This window comes from Manis javanica, chromosome 17 (assembly GCF_040802235.1).
Source record: "Manis javanica isolate MJ-LG chromosome 17, MJ_LKY, whole genome shotgun sequence".
NCBI lineage: Eukaryota > Metazoa > Chordata > Mammalia > Pholidota > Manidae > Manis > Manis javanica.
Window position 1 is genome coordinate 13875450 of NC_133172.1, and position 15564 is coordinate 13891013.

The following is a 15564-nucleotide window of genomic DNA, read 5'->3' on the forward strand; positions in this document are numbered from 1 at the left end:
TAGTGATGTGGAGCATCTTTTCATGTGCCTGTTGGCCATCTGAATTTCTTTGGAGAAGTGTCTGTTCAGATACTCCACCCATTTTTTAATCGTTATTTGCTTTTTGGGTGTTGAGGCATGTGAGTTCTTTATATATTTTGGATGTTAACTCCTTATTGGATATGTCATTTATGAACATATTCTCCCATACTGTAGGATGCCATTTTGTTCTACTTATGGTGTCCTTGGCTGTACAGAAGCTTTTTAGTTTGATGTACTCGTATTTTTTCATTTTTGTTTTTGTTTCCCTTGCCCGAGGAAGTGTGTTCAGGAAAAATTTTCTCATGTTTATATTCAAGAGATTTTTGCCTATGTTTTCTTCTAAAAGTTTTATGGTTGCAAGACTTATGTTCAGGTATTTGATCCATTCTGAGTTTACTTTTGTGTATGGAGTTAGACAGTAATCCACTTTCATTCTCTTGCATGTAGCTGTCCAGTTTTGCCAACACTAGTTGTTCAAGAGGCTGTTATTTCCCCACTGCATATCCATGGCTCTTTTATCATATATTAATTGTCCATATATGTGTGGGTTTATATCTGGACTCTGTATATTCTATTCCATTGATCTATGGGTCTGTTCTTGTGCCAGTACCAAATTCTTTTGATTACTGTGGCTTTGTAGTAGAGCTTGAAGTTGGAGAGCATAATCTCCCTAACATATTTTTCCTTCTCAGGATTGATTTGGCTATTTGGGGTCTTTTTTTTTCCATATGAATTGTTGAACTATTTGGTCCAGTTCGTTGAAGAATGCTGTTGGTGTTTTGACGGGGATTGCATTGAATCTGTAGATTGCTTTAGGTGGGATGGCTATTTTGACAATATTAATTCTTCCTATCCATGAGCATGGGATCTATTTCCATTAATTGATATCTTGTTTAATTTTTCTCCTGAGTATCTTGTAGTTTTCAGGGTATAGAACTTTCACCTCCTTGGTTAGGCTTATTCCTAGGTATTTTATTCTTTTAGATACAATTGTAAATGGAATTGTTTTCCTGATTTCTCTTTCTGCTAGTTCCTTGTTAGTATATAGGAATGGAACAGATTTCCATGTATTAATTTTGTATCCTGTAACTTTGCTGAATTCAGTTATTGGTTCTGGTAGTTTTGGAGTGGATTCTTTAGATTTTTCATGTACAACATCTTGTCATCTGCTAACAGCGACAGTTTAACTTCTTCTTTACCAATCTCAATGTCTTTTATTTCTTTGTGTTGTCTGATTGCCGTGGCTAGGACCTCCAGAGATATGTTGAATAAAAGTAAGGAAAGTAGGCATCCTTGTCTTGTTTCCTGATCTTAGAGGAAAAACTTTCAGCTTTACACTGTTAAGTTATGATGTTGGCTGTGGGTTTGTCATATGTGGCCTTTACTATGTTGAGGTACTTGCCCTCTATGCCCATTTTATTGAGTTTTTATCATGAATGGATGTTGAATTTCGTTGAATGCTTTTTCAACATCTATGGAGATGATCATGTGATTTTTGTCCTTCTTTTTGTTGATGTGGTGGATGATGTTGATGGATATCTAATACTGTTACCATTTTGCATCCCTGGAATAAATCCTACTTGATCACTATGTATGATCTTTCTGATGTATTTTTGAGTTCAGTTTGCTAATATTTTGTTGAGTATTTTTGCATCTTTGATCATCAGGGATATTGGTCTGCCTTCTTTTGTGTGTGGGGGGGGTCTTTGCCTGGTGTTGGTATTAGAGTGATGTCGGCCTCATAGAATGAGTTTGGAAGTATTCCCTCCTCTTCTACTTTTTGGAAAACTTTAAGGAGGATGAGTATTAGGTGTCCTCTAAATGTTTCATAAAATTCATCAGTGAAGCCATCTGGACCAGCGGTTTTGGTCTTAGGTAGTTTTTGGTCTTTTCTGATTTTGTGTTTCTTCCTGGGTCAGTCTTGGAAAGTTGTATTTTTCTAGAAAGTTGTCCATTTCTTCTAGGTTAGCTGATTAGTTAGCATATAACTTTTCATAGTATTCTCTAATAATTCTTTGTATTTCTGTGGTGTCTGTAGTGATTTTTCCTTTCTCATTTCTGATTCTATTTATGTGTGTAGACTCTGTCTTTTTTTTTTGATAAGCCTGGCTAGGGGGTTATCTATTTTGTTTATTTCCTCTCAAAGAATCAGCTCCTGGTTTCATTGATTCTTTCTGTTGTTTTATTATTCTCGATTTTATTCATTTCTACTCTGATCTTTATTATGTTGTTCCTTCTACTGACTTCAGACCTTATTTGTTCTTCTTTTCCTAGTTTCATCAATTGTGAGTTTAGACTGATCATATGGGATTACTCTTCTTTCCTGAGGTAAGCCTGTATTGCAATATACTTCCCTTTTAGCAAGGCCTTCACTGAATCCCACAGATTTTGGGGTGTTTCATTTCTCTCCATATATTGCTTCATCTCTGTTTTTATTTGGTCATCAATCCACTGATTATTTAGGAGCATGTTGTTAAGCCTCCATGTGTGTGTGGGCTTTTTTGTTTTCTTTGAATAATTTATTTCTACTTTCATTCCATTGTGGTCTGAGAAGCTGGTTGGTACAATTTCAATGCTTCTGAATTTACTGAGGCTCTTTTTTTGGCCTAGTATATGATCTATTCTTGAAAAAGTTCCATGTGCAGTTGAGAAGAATGTCTACCCTGCTGCTTTTCTGTGTAGAGTTGTGTATATGTCTGTTAGGTCCATCTGTTCTAATGTGTTGTTCAGTGCCTCTGTCTCCTTACTTATTTTCTGTCTGGTTGATCTGTCCTTTGGAGTGCATGGTGTATTGAAGTCTCCTAAAATGAATGCATTACATGCTATTTCCACCCTTCAATTCTGTTATTATTCATTTTACATATGCAGGTGCTCCTATGTTGGGTGCATATATATTTATAATCAGTATATCCTCTTGTTGGACTGATCCCTTTATCATTATGTAATGTCCTTCTTTGTCTCTTCTTACTTTCTTTGTTTTGTCTATTTTGTCTGATACAAGTACTGCAATTCCTGCTTTTTTCTCCCTATTATTTGCATGAAATATCTTATTCCACCCCTTCATTTTTCAGTCTGTTTATGTCTTTGGGTTTGAAGTTAGTCTCTTGTAGGCAGCATATAGACAGGTCTTGTTTTTTTTATCCATTCAGTGACTCTGTCTTTTGAGTGGCACGTTCAGTCCATTTATGTTTAGGGTGATTATTGATAGATATATACTTAATGCCATTGCAGGCTGTAGATTCGTGGTTACCAAAGGTTTAGGGGTATCTTCTTTACTATCTATCTTAACTCACTCTGTGCTCTATTTCAAACACAATCTAAAGTTTTTTTTCCTCCCTTTTTCTTCCTCCTCCACTTTTTATATATTACATGTTATATTCTGTAAGGTTTTTGTTGAGAAATCTGATGATTGCCTAATGGATTTTCCTTTTCATGTGATCTTTTTTTCTCTGTCTGGCTGCTTTTAATACTCTGTTCTTATCCTTGAACTTTGCCATTTTAATTATTATATGTCTTGGTCTTGTCTTCCTTGGGTTTCTTCTGCTGTGGTATCTGTGCACCTCCATGGCCTGAGAGACTATCTCATTCCCCAGATTGGGGAAATTTTAAGCAATTACCTCCTCAAAGACACTTTCTGTACCTTGTTCTCTCTCTTCTTCTTCTGGTACTCCTATAATGTGAATATTGTTCCATTTGGATTGGGTACACAGTTCTCTCAATATTCTTTCACTCCTAGAGATCCTTTTTTCTCTCTGTGCCTGAGCTTCTTTGTATTCCTGTTCTCTAATTTCTATTTCATTTACTATCTGCTCTACCTCATCTAATCTGCTTTTCAATCCCTCCATTGTATATTTTTTTATTTTGATACTGTATTTTTCAAAGTTTATAACTCTTTCTTGAATTCCTCCCTGAGGTCTTGAATATTTTTCTGTAGCTGTGTGAGCATGTTTATGATTTTTATTTTGAAATATTTCTCAGGAAGATTAATGATTTTAGTTTCATTTGGCCCTTTTTCTGGTGTTTGTGGGATTATGTTCTATACCAGGTTCTTTGGATGTTTCATATTTGTAATGAATAACATGGAATAATAACTTTCTGTAGTGCCACTAGTGCCCAGAAGCTCCACTCTCTGCAGATGCTCAGCACCTAGAGCAATGGAGGGCATCACAGGTGAGCATTGCTGGTGCCTGCCACGAGGAAAGAGCTCTTTCCTGCTTCCTGGCTGCAGTGCCTGCCTCCACTGCAGTGCCAGGGCCAGTGGGCCAAGTGAATAGGGAGCAGCCTCTATGCTATACTCCTCTACCTGCCATAGGTGGCACCACCATCGGGCTGGCCTGGTGTAATTGTGGGGTGTAGCAGTTTTGTGAGCCGGTGCTGGCTGGGAGGAAGGAACAGCAGGCTGCTTATCATGTTGGGGGAGCTTCGGGGCTTCTTTGCAAGCCAGGGCGATGGAGCACCTGAAACTCCCAAAAGTTGCCAACCTGCTGGACTGAGTGTGCCAGGACAATTTTTTCCACCTGTCCTTTCCACCAAGCAGAAAGCTCTCTGCAATCCTTGCCCATTTGGTATCCCTCTCGCTGTTGGTAAGTCTCCCAGAGTGCCCACCTTTCCTTTGTCCCAGAGCACCAGTTGCGGGTACCTGTTCTCCACAAACAGCTGGAATATCAGTCTCTCTGAGTATTGCTCCTGTTTTAGCTTTCAAACCCCACTAATCTCCAGAGCATCATGCAATGAAGGTTTGTGCTCCCAGAACAGATCTCCAGGGCTGGGTGTTCAGCAGTCTTAGGCCTCCAACCCCTCCCTGCTCTGTTTCTCTTCCTCCTGCCAGTAGGCTGGGGTGGGGGAAGGGGTTGGGTCCTGCCATATCGTGGCTTTGCTACTTTACCCTTTTCCATGAGATGTTCTCTTTTTCCCAGATGTACATAGTCTGTCCTAATTTTTCCCGTTGTTCCATCAGGATTAGTTGTAACGGCTGTATTTTTATATTATATGTGGTTTAGGGAGGAGTTTTCTGTCTCACTTCTCACGTTGGAAAAGGGTAGGGGGGCCACAGGGAAGGAGGTATAGCACAGAGAAGACAAGTAGTGACTCTATACCATCTTACTATGCTGATGGACAGTGACTGTAATGGGGTATGTGGGGGGGGACTTGATAATGGGGGGAATCTGGTACCACAATGTTGCTCATGGGATTGCGTATCGATGATACCTTAATAAAATGAACACATAAATAACATCATTCCCTCTGGAGAATGTAGACTCTTTCACTTCTTAATAACAGTGCTAAAAAACAACTCTAAAATTTTTTATTCAAAATATAATTAGAAAATAAAATAAAAATAAAAGACAACAGCAGTCCCTTTCTCCCGTCTCCTGTTCCTTAGGGCACTGGTTCTCAACCAGGGCAGTTTTGCCCCTCAGAATCCATGAGGTCATGTCTGGCGACATTTTTGGTTGTCACAGTGGGGGTGCTCATGACACCTAGTGGGTACAGACAAGGGACACTGCTAAAAACCCTATAGCACACAGGACAGTCCCCACAGCAATGAATTATTACACCCCAAGTGTCAATACCACTGACAAACCCTTCCAGTAGTATGTGAACAAAAATCTAATGTGATATAATTGCTATGCATATATCATCTCTAGGACATATAAGAAACTAGTAAGAGTGACTGTCTCAGGGCAGGGGAAGTGAGGGTTTGGGGGAAAAGAGGAGCGGTAGGGAGACGATGATTTTAAATACACACACACACACACACACACACACACACACACACATACACACACACACACCGGTTTGTGCTTTCTGAATTTTGTGTATGTACATGTCATCTATTCAAAAAATAATTTTACAATCACCAAAAAGTGGTCCATGTGGCTCTAGACTATAATCTCAATAGACTACCTTCAGCTCACAGAGAATGACCAAACGTAAAACAAAAAGAATGTGGCCTATCATGTCGAGTGAATCCTGAAAGAAGAGCTAGAAAATCCAGGTTTTCTTACTCCAAATTGTGGAACAGAGCATGTCACTAGACCCAGAGAATGGTTCCTTACTCACAGAGTGAGGATAATGCGCCCAACTCAGAGCACACTGAACTGTGAAGACCAAATGAAGTAAAGGAGGTGAAATACTCTATGAACTATTAAAAACTATCCAAAACACTATTATTTTTTAAAGAAGGACCTAGTATTATGAAAGATTAAGACTAAAAATGTAGATGAGACACTTTAACATTATTCCCTTCCTAAATTACACATTATTTCATTATCACTGCGGCTTTAGGAGTTGTTGCCTATCCACTGCACTGAAATCTTCTATTTATGCTGCCTACCTAAGATGTAAGTAACTCAGGGGAAGGTCTTACGATAAGCCACACAATCTGTAGGTGCTCAATACTTATTTGATGATTTGCATGATTACGATAAAGGTTAAGAAGAAAAAATTTTTCCTGAATCACTCAATTTGCTATAAAATAAGCAGAGATGAGGAATCTTGGCTCTGCTAATCTTAATAACAATCCTATGATGGGCTGCCTTAACACAGAAAAACATTATTCAAAACAAAACCTGTAATATTTAACCACCAACTCTCTTGCCTAACAGCTGGGCCATGTGGACACAGGCCAAAGAGCTAGGTCTCTTACTCATGAAGTTATTGCGTCATGAAAATAATACTTATGTGCTACTCATGTGTTTGAATGTCAAGGATAGCCAGTGCATAGGAGCTGCCAGTAAAAATGATCAATACGAACGATGGTGTCAAGTTCTCCAGTTTCAGCAATGCTGAGCAGAATAAAGGAGCACAAGAGAAGAATGAGTGAGGCGTCAGTCACGGGAAATGAAGAAGGAAACCGGAAGTGTCTTACGTGATGTGCCTGCTTCCGCGTCTTGAAAACAGACAAGGCAACAGAACAGTGCAAACGGCTCAACAAATAAGACACATCTAAGACCACAGGTGGCCAGGACTCCTGCATCCCCAATGAAATCTAGCCCAATCGTGAGCACTAAGGCGTCATTAAATACACACATGTGGGTTGAAACCCTTTAACTCCAATTCTTTCACTTTACACTTTATTTTTGGTCCTAACACAACGGATGCCATCAAATGCAACCAGTAGTGAACGTCAAGTCCATATTTTAAAAGAAAAACCTGATCAAAAAGGGGCCTCTGAACTTCATTGAATAAGGCTGGGTGTGAGAGTAAAATGGTAGTATTTGAGCTGCCTTTGGTAGGATTTATATAGAATCAACTAAGGTTAGTTCAGCATTCCTGAAGTATAGACAGTGAGGGCAAAAGTGACACAAGATGGGGCTGGGCAAAGGGGGGGGGGGTTCTAGACCACGCAGAGTCTTAAAGGTCATGGAAAAGAGTTTGTTTTTATTCTTAAGCAAAGTTTTTGTGCGATATTTATGAGAACTTTCCAAGTTACCTATTAAAAAAATGTCTTATGTGAAGAATGGACTGGAAGGAAACAAGAATCGATCAATATATACACTCATCAGGACAAATAGATGAGGCAAGTTCTATATTAGGATGCTGGTGGAGGAGAGAGGACAGATTCAAAAGATATTCAGGACATAAATCGAAGGAAGGGGATTGAATGAGGTATGAGATGGAGGAAAGCAAGGTCTCAAGGAAGACGGGTTCACTGAACATAAAAGCAAAGCCTCAAAATTAATCGTTGGAATATACGGAAGCCGATTTCTCAAATGAGACCTCTTAGAAAGCAACAGGATGCCCTTGGCGATTCCTGGAAACAACACACACATTTTTTCCGTGAAAAGTTGTGCTGTACTGGTGGGTTTTTCTTTCAACCTTTGCTCTTCTTACTCCTATTTTCTGTGCCATGATGGCACAGCTTGAGGAATGCGGCGGACCCCATTTCGGTAAGTAAGGGCTGTCCCCAACACTGACAGGCCCATCTTAGAGAGCAGTCCGTCTCTCTATTTCACCCGGGGAACCATGGCCCGCGCCTCCTGTCTAGAAGGATGGGGAGAAATCAAAAAACCAGGCTGTCCACATCACCTCCTGCGAGCGGAGCAGCGAAAGCGTCACAGCCTCCCGGGAAGAGGCGGGCGGGCCACGCGCGGCGGCAACGCTCAGGCAGCTACCGAGGCCCAGGAGCTGCGGGCGGGACGGGCCCGCACCGGGCCGAGGTTGCTCACCTTTCGGGGGCGTGGCCTGCACCCTTCCTCTTGCCGGAGGGCCGTCCGGAAAAGACGCGTCTCTGGCCCCAGCGGTGGCGGGCACGATGCCGTCGGCTCCTCTGCGCCCAAAGATGCCGCCCACGCAACGCCAAGAGCGACAGAGCCGCCGGGCCGGCGCCCTCGGCGACAACTGGATTTCCGACGGGAAGACTTCACGCCGCAGCGCCTCGGCTCCTGCTGCTGCGCATGCGGCACCGCCCGCGGTGCTGTCATCCCCGCGCCGGCCGACGGGATTCTGCGGGCTACAGCGCCCTCCTCCGCCGACGGTGGGTAGCGCAGATCCATGAGCCTGCAAACCCCTCAGAATCCGAAGAGCACACAGGTCACGGACAGAATCAAAGTGAAATCCCACCCCTCCGTTTCTTTGTGCGGTTCTTCGAACATTTTTCAAGGCATACTATATTCCTTTTCGCTGTATATGTTTTTTTTTTAAGCTTGTAAACTGATGGTTTTTCTTGGCTTTTTTTTCTATCACTAATTGTATATGTATTTAAATATCTCAGTACCTACTTGTTCATATATGGGTGTCCTCTATTTTATATAAAAGCACCACACTAGATATATATATTCTTCAACCTATTTTAGATGCTGATTTTCCTGGTCAATTTTTGCAAACAGCCTTTCTGTTCTTTCTAATGGCTGCAAGGTACTCCACTGATCATAAGTACCACCATTTACATAATCTGATTAACTTTCAGTTGCTTTCAATTTTCTGTCCTCCTTAAAGACAGGCTGCAATGTGAACATCCCTATACATGTATACAACTATATCTAAATTCGTAGTAGAATTCTTGGAATGAAGCATATGCAAACTGAAAATTTTGTGAAATACTGCCCAACTACTCTCCAAAAATATTGTATCAACCTACCTTTCCACTCTTAGTGAAACTACTTTTGGGTTCCTGTCATGTGCCAGGTGTCACGCTAGAGGTGGACAAGTACGTATTTACATTTTAGAAAGTATCCAGAAATAACAGAGAGGTGAGAATGAAGCTTGAGTCTGAAATTTGCACACAGTACCAGGTAAAGGATCTGTACTTGTTAGAACAACTCTGAATTCTGCCACAGCGGGACAGCAAAGACAGCATGTCCTACAGTATGTCTGAAGGCAGAGTACAGTACTAAATGACAGATTAAACTGAGGAAAATTATAATACAGAATTTTTTTTCTAATTTCTGAAAGTACCTTACGTACACTGTTACTGTTCTTTGCAACCATCTAGAGATGGGAAAACAGAGAAGTCAGCGTTATTGAATGAATGAATGAATGAATGAATGAGTGAACGAACGAATGAACGAATGGGTAAAAAGACCACTAGCTTTAACATTCCTGGGACACTCATATTCTGGCCAAGTTTAAATCCACAAGCATTTACAATTTGAATTATGATCATTAAGAGGGGGTCAATGTTAGTAAATTGCTATTTGGAAAAAGAAAAGACATAAATTAGCCTGGCATAGCTTGCAAAGTTACAATTAGGTAACTCAAATTTAGTGATAGATATTCTTTGAGAATTCATGAAAAAATACCCTTTAGAATAAAATCATAAAATATTAGAAATCATGAACAAGACAACCAATAGGCATGTAGAGCCCAAAAGAACAAATGGTACAAATATCTACAGACATGACTATATACAAACTGTGGTATGAATCTATCAGAAACTAGAAAAACTGTATTGATCCTGCACTTCCACTTTGCTAAAAGATAAAGCTTCAAGTGGAAACAAACTCAGTTATAGCTGACACAAGAAAATCCAGACTGGGGCATAACAGAGTTTCCAGAAAGTATGTGAACTAACAAGGATTGGGTCTTTGGGTGGGACTGCGTTCAGCATGAGGTAAAAAGAACGCCTTAATAGGTATGTAGTGGGATGGGGAATACAGGAATGAGGGCTATTTGGAGCACTGAACAACATAATTGACACTAACGAAATCTACTGCTATCTGGGAGGGCCCCCAGGTACCAAACTGCAGGGGTTTAAGGGATTCCAGTCTTGAATCAAATCAAAAAGTGACAATGGAGAGAGTAAGGAAGAGCCTCAGGGGTGGATGGACTTGTTCTGTTATACCAAGACACTCCCAGTTACCCCAAAGAAGAGTACGAAATACTGGAGGTGGGCCTCTGGGACAAGGCAATACCTAACCATAAACGTAAGTCTAAGTCGGGGAAGGGCTTAATGCTAAGTTCCAGAGTGTTAGACCAAAGCTCTTTAGGTTTTTCCTCCTACATTTAAGAGTCCTGTAGAGCTTAATGTGTGTTCAGCCTGCAGGTTAACATCAAAAGGCTGCATCTATGGAAAGAAAATAGTTACAAAGGTTGGGAACCAGGAAAGGCCTAATTAAGGACTTGCCTAAATAGAATTGAATGTTGGAACTGAATATTTTCATATGTAAACATTTTCCTGCTACCAGAATATGTCTTACCACAATTACCACAATCTTACATGACCGAACTAACCTGCATTACCTATCGATGCCCTTGATTCCCATGGAAGCGGAGAAGACAGAGACTGGTGTGGCTTGCAGACATTTACCATATATCAGTAGCCTCACATTACATGCTAATATCACGGAAGAAGGCTATGTCAGATATGAAGCTTAGGGAGAAAATCTTAAGAAACATTTCTTTTCTTTTTTTTTAATATGTGTTTTTTTTGTATCATTCATCTACAATTACATGAAAGACATTATGTTTCCTAGGCTCGCCCCTTCACCAAGTCCCCCCCACATACCCCTTCACAGTCACTGTCCATCAGTGTAGTAAGATGCTATAAAATCACTACTCCTCTTCTCTGTATTGCACAGCCCACCAAGTGCCCCCCCCAACACTATACATGCTAATCATAATGCCCCCTTTCTCTTCCCCTGCCCTTATCCCTCCCTTCCCACCCATCCTCCCCAGTCCCTGTCCCTTTGGTAACTGTTAGTCCATTCTTGGGTTCTGGGATTCTGCTGCTGTTTTGTTCCTCCCGTTTTCCTTTTTTCTTATACTCCACATATGAGTGAAATCATTTGGTACTTGTCTTTCTGTGCCTGGCTTATTTCACTGAGCATAACACCCTCTAGCTCCATCCATGTCGTTGCAAATGGTAGGATCTGTTTTTTCCTGTTACCTGAGTAATATTCCATTGTGTATGTGTACCTCATCTTCTTTATCCATTCATCTACTGATGGACATTTAGGTTGCTTCCATATCTTGGCTATCGTAAATAGGGCAGCGATAAACATAGGGGTGCATCTGTCTTTTTCAAACTGGAGTGCTGCATTCTTAGGGTTTAAGAAACATTTCTTAGCTGAAGGTCTATCTCTACACTTCAGTACCCTTCACAATCTCTTCCCAGATAAGCATCAACCCCCATCACTGAAAAATCTCATATCTCCTAATAGGAAAAGTAAGTGTACAAGTGAAATATGTGTCTACAAGTGAATATGTGACCTATAAAGGAAAAAGAAGTTCCATCTATGCTCTATCCTCAGGTGGATTCTTGGCACGTCATATCACATACCTCGTGCTCATCACACTGGAAACGTCCCCAGATCAATCTAGGCACCTCTAAAAGCATGCCACAAGGAATAGATGCATACATTTCCTCCACCAAACCAGCTTACACCACATATACAGATCGCTAGCAACTCAGCCCTACCTCACTTCGTCACAGTCACAGAGCCTTTAATGCGTTCCACTAAACAAGGGAGCAAAAACAGAAGCAATCCAGCCACTGGCTGCAGGCATCTGTCCTTATGTTTGCAGCCACATTGGGACTCACCAAAACAACCCTTTCACAGACTCCTTTTAAATCTCTCCACTAAATCCATCAAGTCAGGTTAGTTCACGATGCTTCAAAATAACAACCATCAGGAGGAAAACATGCACCATGTCGTACAATGTTGGGTTCCTTAAAAATGGGACAAGGAGAAACCATGTAGACGAAACCACAGCATTTAAAAACTACCCATAGTGTACACACCTGCCAGTGAGTGAGTAAATGAGGTGCTCTGACATCAAACAAAGAGGGAAAATATATTTAAGATTATTCTCTTTAGGGTACAGAATTCATGGCAATTGGTGCACTATCACGCTACATAAAATATATGTAATATATCTTGAACTGTCTCTTCTGTTAATAAGAGGCCAAAAATGTGTCAACTTAATTCTTACAGAAACTGAAAAATCCACACGAATCTCTCTTTTCCTCTATCTGTTCATCTTGCCTGTTCCCTGTTCTCCAGGAAGGGCCTCCTCTTTCTCTAACTATTCTCCTCTTCAGGTTGCCTGCCTTGCACCCAAGCATGGACCCAAGATTCTACAGTGGTGGGTTGCAAGGCGGGAGGAGGCTACTCTGCCACACTGGGTACACTGTGTGAGAAGGAAAAGGGAAGATAAAGCAATGCCTCTCGTGTATAAAAGAGTGTGATGGCAGGGTGCCCAGGCAGCCCAAGGAGCCAGAGGCAACGAATCATGGGCAAAAGAACTGCAACCAAAGGCTGGAAGAGGAAAGGCCTGCAATCAGCGATGTCTTCTAGCTGTCTGGCGTTTGCATCTAATGGGCAGAGTTCATTTTGCGAAGCATCAGGCACTGAGAAAGAGCACCCCTGCTGCTGAAAGTTGACGGAAAGTAACACTCACGAGCGGAAGAACGACAGATCAAGGCTTGTCCCAGAAACAATGCCTATAATGAAGAAAATCAGGAAAGCAGAAGAGAGAGAGAGAGAGATGCAAGCGCAACCTGGATTCGCCCACACCAGCCCAAGGAAGACAGGATTCAAGGGGAGGAAACCAAATGGACAGATCCTTGGACCACATCTCTCCTCGCAAGGTGCACTCAACAAACTCATCCAATTCTTGGACCAAGTTACAAAAAGAGCTCCTCAATCCCTTCTTGTGCTCCTCAAAAAGGGCTAGTTCATTAAGCAGATCAACTGATACGATGTCAGAACAAATGTAACCAACTGTTCAACGTAAATGCTGCTCCTTCCTAGGGATATTATATTAGTTAAGAGTACATATAATGGGTAGTGTTATGTCACAAAATGTATTACAAATAATTATTAGCTTTTTATATTAATGAATATCTGTAAGAAATGTTGGGATGATTTCCCTAACATAAGATCCTGGGGGGAATGGGGGCTGTCACACCTGTCCTGTAGGAATCCCCCTTCACAGAGCACAGCCATTTAGGTGTTGTTTTAGCTCGCCTACTACTGCCTCCATCCAATCCTGTCTTCTTGTTGGGAAGCTGACCTCCCTATTGGCTACCTCGTACCTTTAAACTGCCAGCTTGCGACATCATTCTCCCACCAACCTATCACCACCTGTAGAATCTTGGGGTTCCCACGGAGCTGACTGTAAACAGACTTGGAGCACGGCAAGTGACCAGTGACCGGTAATCTTCGTGCTGGACACACGTACTCTTTGGCTTCAGCCACTCAGACATCCTCTAGCATCTTCTCCTCATCTCTGGGATCTACAGTTGGTGTTTCCTGTTCTTCTCTGACCATGTCAGGTAAGGAAAGAAACTCTTACAAGATTTTCATTAGATTTTTTTTTTGCCCCTAAATTTAGTAGCAGGTTTAAAATAGCATGAGATCATGGGAGAAAGTGTTGAACTAGAACTCTGGAGACCTCGTTTCACTTTTGACTTTGACATTTACTAGCTGTGTGACTTTGGACAAGTCACTGACTCTCCAAGAAAATCTGGTTTTTGCTCATCTGTTACATTAAGATGGAAGATTGCTTCTCTCTGGTCCCTTTCTCTTCCAATATTGAGTCTTAACGGGCACCCATGTAGAAAATGAAATCAGAGGCATCTTGAAAGTCTTTCCACAGAAACAAGGGAAAACAAGGTGGTGTAGAAAACTGGCAGCATGTACTGGGATGTATCATCTGTAGTGGCGGCCCTCCCTCCACTAGTGTTTCAAATTTTCTATGTTTTAATTTAATGATATTTAAAAGGAAGTAGCCACACATTTTGAAGTGTTCTATCTAAACCAGGTGAAAAGAGAAGTACGGGGAGAGGACAAAGAAAAGGCAACTCCAAGCAAGCTGAGGAGGGTGAGCCATCCAGGAGCAAAGTCCGGGCAGAGGAAAGGCCAACCATGCCCAGAATGAAGCGCAAGAAAAACCAACCTGAGCTCAGCCAAGAGAACCGTAAAAGACATCGAAGCACGCTAGGCGTGCACACGCTGGAGCCTGTGCAGGTTCTTCACGCAGTGGGGAAGAAGGCTGATAAGGAAACTGGATTCTCTTCTTCCCAGGCCTTGGGAAATTCAAGGAACCCCAAAGACCCCCAGCCACCTCCGGCCACCAAACCGTGGCTGAATACTCCACATGAGGGTAAAGGCCTTGGGAAAACTCATGCCAGAGCCCAGAAACCAGACGGCTGTGTCCAAAGAGAGTGTCCATCTCCATCCCAGGATGAACGGCCACCTCCTGGGAAGGTCAAGTTGGTGCCTCTGCCTTTTCTGACTGAGGACAGGCCTCAAGCTCGCCGAGTTCCTCGGAGGCCACAGTCTCTGGCCTCACGCCGGCCAGCTCTGGCTTCCTCTACCCGGCCTGGATCTACGGACGGGACGCAGCTCAACCTACTGCAGTCGGTTCGTCCCGGCAAGCAAGTGCATCTTTGACAGGTCCTGCCTGCTCATCTCTGGGTCCAGTCCAGACCAACTCAACCCAACCACACCTGACCAACTCTACCCAGCCCAGGGTCACCCAGTCCGCTGCTTCTAGACCGGCACACTACAGAACATCATCTCACACTTCCCTCCAGCAGGAGCCCATTCCCACTGCTGTGCCCCAGCACGAGCCTCCACCCAAGCCTCAAAGCCAGCTTCCACCCTAAGAATTCTGCTTCCAACCCTGTCCATGGAGGAAACCCTATATTTCTGGACCAGTAATGTCAAAGCCCATCACAGCACAGAAGAGCAGAGGCCAGAGCATGAGGCTATGGATATGCAGGTTCAACAAGAATGAGAAAATGCTGCCAAATACACCACTTTGGGAAAAGTACAGCTTTTTATTGAGAAGGAAAAGGAAATGAAAATTGCTGACTGCTGTGGCTATGCAATGTAAGAGGCGACAGAATTGTTGGTGCCATTTTGGTTACCAAGTGTAGATATGTTTTCACACATAGATAGATGTAAATTCCCAGATGTAGGTAGATAGATATAAGCTTCTCTATTTATTCTGATATATTTTAAAACAGTAAAACATTAAATGTAATAGAATTAGTAGATGATTAATAAGCCTTTTGAGTTTTGAAGTGCTTTAAACTGTGGTTTCTCTTTGGTGGGATTGGGGATGAGAGCCTGTATGAGAAAGAAAGACCTG

At 42.0% G+C, this 15564-nt stretch overlaps 1 pseudogene; it reads left to right on the forward strand.

Moving 5' to 3' along the window:
* Positions 1 to 15306, forward strand: part of LOC140847038 (uncharacterized protein C2orf78-like) — a 79120-nt pseudogene extending 63814 nt beyond the window's left edge.
* Positions 15307 to 15564: the final 258 nt, after the last annotated feature.